This window comes from Miscanthus floridulus, chromosome 17 (genome assembly GCF_019320115.1).
Source record: "Miscanthus floridulus cultivar M001 chromosome 17, ASM1932011v1, whole genome shotgun sequence".
NCBI classification, from domain to species: Eukaryota; Viridiplantae; Streptophyta; class Magnoliopsida; order Poales; family Poaceae; genus Miscanthus; species Miscanthus floridulus.
The window spans coordinates 53,542,616-53,549,084 of NC_089596.1; the positions used below are offsets into that span (position 1 = coordinate 53,542,616).

The window sequence follows — 6,469 nt, forward strand, 5'->3', positions numbered from 1 at the left end:
TTTTGAATGTAAAGCCAGAACATATACTCTGGATTTGATTCGCTAGCCGCAGGGATCTAGGCTGTTGACTTTATGTTATCTCCATTTACTGTGTGTAGGAAACCATGAAAGAACATGTCCCCACCCAATGTTTTCTATATATTGCTGATGGTGAATTTTGCCACAGATACTCAAGTGAATATCTTATTCTACATTATATGTCTGCGTGGAATAGATCTAAAGCCATGTATATTTTTACGGTGAGTATAACATACTTTGTTTTAAGATTTGTAAGAGATTTTTCAAGACACGCTGTATTACCCATGTGATAGTCATTAATATTTACATATATACTCGAACCTGTATACGGGATGGTATGGAGATGCGGCGGAACTTATTCAGTGGATTTATTGACGCACGAAAGAAATGGATATCAGAGATTTCTTCCTGCCGATATAAAACATTATCTTAGCCGCATCACGGAATGGTCTGTACAGTAGAGTTTGTGAGTCTACGACGCCGCGCTCTCCAGTGACTGTGTTAATTTCATTAACTTTGCTTTTTGTATTAAATGCCACTTTAATGTCGGTATTTAATTTTATAGTATTATTATCTTATCGTGCGATCCATATATTTTTAATTACAAAAGCTTAGCTGTCCCATAACAACGTACCGTCACGAACCTAGTATAATAATAAAAACTTTTTTTATAGACAAATAAGAGATAACTATTGTATATCTTGGCTTCTATGACTTGACTTGTAGCTAAGCACTTGGCGCTATTATTGATCTTGCTCTAAGATGAAAGCGTGCACAATAATTGTCTTTTCCCACCTGCAATCTCGCTTTCGTCGTCCCTTTGGAGCGGGGGGGGGGGGGGGGGGGGGGGATCCCATTTGATGCTTGTTTGGAACACGAAAAATTTCAGGTTCTTATGTTTTCTTTTGAAAAATTTTTATATGATTTCTATAAAATTTCTATATTCCAAATAGGCTCACGAACCATAACTATTTTTCTAGTAACTAGTGAAAGGCCCGCGCCACTGCTCGCGAATTGAGCAGGTAGTGATACAAACGATGGTTCTATATATTACATAGGTAAATATTATCAGTGTCTGATAGCTAATATTTGGTACGACATTGTTCAGCTGACAGTAGTTATGTACATTAGGCTGCACCATAGACAACACCGGTGAGTTTCACAGGAGCAGGCATAGCTTATACACGCAGCAGTAGGTGGAGCAACCGTACATTCTTCAACGCGATTTTGCTGATGATCTTCTCAGAATTTTGGTTCGCGATCTGAAAGGTCTATGTCCATCGAGACTGGAGTACCTAGGCTGGATGAATCTGTTTTTAGATTTAGACTTGTTAGTTTTACCTTGTTTGTAAAGTAAAAGCTGGGGACATTCAATTGTTCGTTAATTAATTTACCTGATCGTTGATAGTGGCACATGCATTCGGTGTGGTGACTGCATCTGGATAAGGAACCTGTGAAGAATGTAAGGGTGGATATACTGAACTCCTGTATGCTGGAAACCATGGATTGTTAGGACGAACAATTGATAAGAAATATGTTCACCCTACCTGTGTCGTCAAGGTCATTAATGTCTCCCTCGTGTTCACCGTAATCTGCTGGGAACGTGTCTGCACCGCTAATATATCCTGCCAGTTTTTGCCAGTGCTGGTGAATGTAATTTACAGTGTGGATTGAAGGCTAAACAATGGAAACTGTATGATAGACAAATATACCTAGTTTTGCGGCCTCTTCTTCCGCCCAGGACTGTAGAATAAGACTGTCCTCACTGGTGAAATCAATTGCTTCAAGCCAGATGGGCCAAATATATATGAAAGCTTGGCCTGCTTCTATTTTCTTGAGACCCAAATGCGCCACTGATGGGATGTTTTCAATGCAGTGGGTCTTCGCGCTGACTTGATAAGTGTGGTTGGGACGATCAAATGTGATATCTGGCACATCACATAGCTTTTGAAGAAGTGTTTTGATAGTAGTATCGCTGCATAGGTGTGCTGGAATGGCATCTATCAGGATCAAGGCTTGTTTGGCAGGCTTCCGCATGTTGCGCGCAATTTTGTTGTAGTCGAAGTTGAATGAATCTGCTAGCTGTGTGTGGGCTGGGACTATTGTGGAACCATATTCTGCGTTCCATGGCATAAGACTGAGGCTGATTGGAATCATGTCTAGGCTTCCGCTTGCTAGCATAAGGGAGTAGGTAGTGGTTTGGCGCATGTGTATGAGCAAGTCTGGTCCGCATGTTGATATATCCTTGACATCAATGGAAGCATGGTACTGATGTTGAATTGCTCTCTGAATGTCATGTATGGAGATGTAGACCATCTGGTGGTTTCGGAAATTTTGCAACGATAGTGTGCTGCAGGTGCATGATTCTCACCTTTATGCTATCATCCTCTTCAATGACAGTGAGGTTGGGGTATTGGTATGTACCCATGTTGTCTGCACTATATAAAAGGGACAATAGTTTGTAGTTAATGTAACTGGGATAAACTGAAGCCATAGAAATAACCGTATAATCATAGTAAGGTTGATGGACCAAATCTATAATAGAAATATAGCGTCTGTTTTGTAGGAAGCAGAAACAGTGGTAGAATTTTGTATATTGGGGATTGATGTAGGCATGACTGTGTAGAGCTAGTGCTATCCCTGCTTTTCCTCTCTCCTCTTCTTTTTCTCTATTTTTTGTCCCTTTTTTCACTGATACGTAGTATTGAGGTTAATAGGTGCTCCATGACCTATGCGCTGAATCTAGGGCTGCGGACGCTGTAATGGCTCAAATGTATTTAACTAAGAGAGTGTCTAGAGGGACAGAGTTCGATTAGCATTTACCTGGTATGGCGCGCTGACAGAGGGGGCTGCTGATGCTGTAGATGCCGAAAGAGCGATGAAGCGTTGGCGGGAGCTGTGGGCCGATCTCTGTTCCTGGATAATCGGCGAAGGAGAGCGCAGATCCAGTGGTTTGCACAGGTGCTTGGCGTCGGACAGCGAGTGGATGTATGGTGGAGTCGGGTGCTCCTGCTGTTGTTGAGGAGTGGCGCGGATCCGTGGTTTGCCGCCGTCAACATGGATAGCCGACTGTCTGGTGTTTCTTAGCATAAGCAGAAGGAATCCACAAACGCACGGATACAACATTATAGCACTTCACCTGGTGATATTCAGAGTATCGTATTTCACGAGTAATCTAAGTGTAAAAGTCACTTTAACTAGTTAACCTAACGAAAAGAAGAGGATAACTTGGACAGTGAGGTTCTCCTAAGAATAAAGGTTCTAAGTGAACATAACTTTGCTACTAAAGATTTACTTCGGGCACCAGGTAGCACTTGGTCGGCCAAGTGAGCCCGGCCTATAGCTCTACGCCGAACCCAAACATGGGGGATTACAAGCGACGGACAGGGCTGTCACCACCTGCTGCATATCCCTTAACCATGGGAAACGAGGCAAACGAAGGTAACTTCTAGCTCAGACACCACATCTACGCTATCGGTTACTACTCTAGCGTTGGTCAGAAACTTCCGTATTTATCAGGAGTCCTCTATTAGACTATCCGCCACAAGGACGGACGACGGATTCACAAGTAAATAATGAACAAAGGTAATTTACTTAAGAACTCTAATCCAAAAGATGAACATGAACTTCTTACTCCAATTAGTAAGACGAACGTAGAGGTACAAGTGTAAAGGAAGTCGATAGCTCCGGCACTCCTCCTAAGTGTACAAGTGCACCGAGCACACTATTGGAGGTAGCTGATAACTCCGGTACTTTTCCAACTATTCTCTCTCTCACTTCCTATACTACTCTTAGCTAGAAGCTAAAGATATGAATGAGGCTCTTCTTCTTCTCTTGTGTATGATTGATGATGGATGAACACGGCTTCTCCCTTGCTTATATAGCTCTCTTAGGACGGTTGTGGGGGAATATTCTTCAGGATCCACATGCAACCGTCCTTAGGGGCAATCAATGCATCGCCTGGAGAAAGGTGGGCCCGAAAGGCGGCAAGGGGGTGCGGCCGCACCCTGAGTGGCGCCTCCCTGCACCGCCTTCGCAGCGGCGGTTGTTGGATGGGTCTAGGGCCTCATCTTCGTGGGTATTGCTCCCAGAATTCGTAGGTATGTGGCCTTTATCCTGTTTTGCTTGATTACGCCTTTGTGATTGCACATTTTGATGTACTTTCATGTATATGTCCTGCAAAACATGTAGACACCAAAACTTGTGGAAATTATGATTTAAAACTCCTAATTCTAAGTTTTGGTAATCATATTTGTTCTTTTTATTAATATGTTAGCGGTAAAAGATATGAGTTAAGCATCGCCAACAAGCTCCCCCACACTTAGTCCTTTGCTTCTCCTCGAGTAAAGTTCTAGGACTAAGCGGGTTCATCTCCTTGACTTCTGCATACAAGTTATTCTAAGCTTCACCTTATACCTGTGAACTTGTGAGTGTCTACCAAAATATCTTGAATAATTGAAAAATGGAATAGTTTGGATTCAAATCTTCTCGCTTTACTCATGCTTAGAAACTTGGGTTTTTGCATGGTTTTGAAAATGTAAAGATAGCTTATGTTCCTTGAATGATTCTCTCATGTCACTCAAATATGTAAGTGGTTCCTCACCAAGGCATATTTTGAATATTTGCCTTCTTTTTTATCATCCTACATTCTAAAAGCTTATATGGAGCTTAGGTAGGGATGATAATTGAAACACACTTGCCTTCCATATGTTGTAAGGTCAAATTCTGGATTCTCTGGAGAGAAGTGTCATACCCTTAGATCAAAACAGTGCAAGTGTGTGGAATATGGTGGACTATACTCCTCTATTTGATATGATCTTTTTCTTCTAGCTTTTTATTTTGAGACATGGCTAGCATTATTTTCTTATGAGCCTTCATGTGCTCATTTTTTAACACTTTGGAACCTTCATGTGTCCCTTTGTTTTTTTCAATACTTTTGCAAGGCCTTTGTGTCTCTTTTACTAGTAAAATGCTAGAGCGTGGAGTAATTATTTGATGGTGATGAAAGCATGTTTTAGCGTATTCCCAGTGTAGGAATAGCTGTTATATGTGGCATGTACGTGAGTTTTGATCTTGGGAGCATGAAAAATCTCTCAAAAGGGATCACAGAACTTGACAAAACTCAATACAAAGTAAGAGGCATATTGATAAGGACATCCACCATGATAGTACACAACCATGTGTTGAAGAAGCCAATAATGTCTACAAGGTTCCAATGACTCGGGCAAGAGCGCAGCGACTACAACATAAGGTGAATTCACTCCTTATTGAGTATGAGCATGCATCTACTAAGAATGATTTACTACCTAATAGAGGTGCAATGCTTGTACTCTGGTTTGAAGAATACTCCATGGATGGATAGGCCACTCAGCGTCCAAAGAAAGCAAGTTGAAGATGACGTGTTGCTGTCCAGATTTTGACTTCCATATTCATAGGTGAATTCTGTGCCAATATTGATGGTTCCAACCCAAGTGTTATATATGGATGGAAAGATAGTGAAGTCTATTTTCATATGCAACTACCGGTACATCGTTTGGAGCTCTGTAGGCTGAGTTATCCCTGTTTTAGTGAACACTGGTCCAGAACTATGTTGCTGTCGAACTGGGCCAAAACCAAAACACATTCAGCCCAACTAGGAGGGATGTTCCTAGTATAAATAGCACCCCCACTCCTCCTATAAACCCTAACCACGAACTTGACTTAGAAAAACAGAGAAGCCAAGTGCTCTTGTCCTTAGGGTTGTGCCATAGTTGCCCCTTGAGGATTGGGAGTTTTCTCTTCCACTTGTTCTTGTATATCCTTGTGATTTGTAAGAGCATGTATCTACCTTTGTATGGTTCAGGTAGACATCGATCCATTGTGTGTGGTTGGGCGAAATCATTTGTCACAGGTGGCTGCCTAGAGTAGCTGTTGGTGCTATCGGTTCGTCAGGTTGCACGGATCAAGTTATCCCCCTTGCGATCCTACAACGAGAAGATGGGAAATCCTCCGCATCATTTTGGTATTCAGAGCTACGGTTTACTCGGTAGGATCTTTACCATCTTTCCCTTTTACCTTTATTGTCCTAAACTAAAATATCCCAAAAATTTCCACTACCTACAGCCCGATCTGAAATTTCAGTGAGTTTGGTTAAGTTCTAGTCCAATAGATCGAGTTTGGTTGCTGAATCCTTGTGTTCCCATTTCTGTTCTACCTCCGATTTGTTTTTCCCCCTTGTTTCCCACCAAGAATCGTGTTCCCCCTTTCGTTCTTGTGTTCTTGGTCTGATCTATTTCATCTCCAAAAGATTTCAGCGCTCAGATTTGTAAGTTGAGCACAGTTCACAAAAATAAGCATAACTTCTTCATCCGAAGTCCGATTTGGGTGTTCTTGAGCTCATTGGAAAGCTTGTTTGAAGGCCTGTTAGAAAAATATGTGCTTGATCTTTGAATCTTAGTTGAGATCCAGGAAA

At 41.8% G+C, this 6,469-nt stretch overlaps 1 long non-coding RNA gene across 1 annotated transcript; it reads right to left on the minus strand.

Moving 5' to 3' along the window:
• Window positions 1-1,450: 1,450 nt before the first annotated feature.
• On the minus strand, window positions 1,451-1,832 carry LOC136517011 (uncharacterized). The gene is made up of 3 exons (XR_010774161.1): window positions 1,731-1,832; window positions 1,566-1,643; window positions 1,451-1,469 (listed from the first exon to the last, which is right to left on the minus strand). It is a non-coding gene; the product is annotated as an uncharacterized lncRNA (long non-coding RNA).
• Window positions 1,833-6,469: the final 4,637 nt, after the last annotated feature.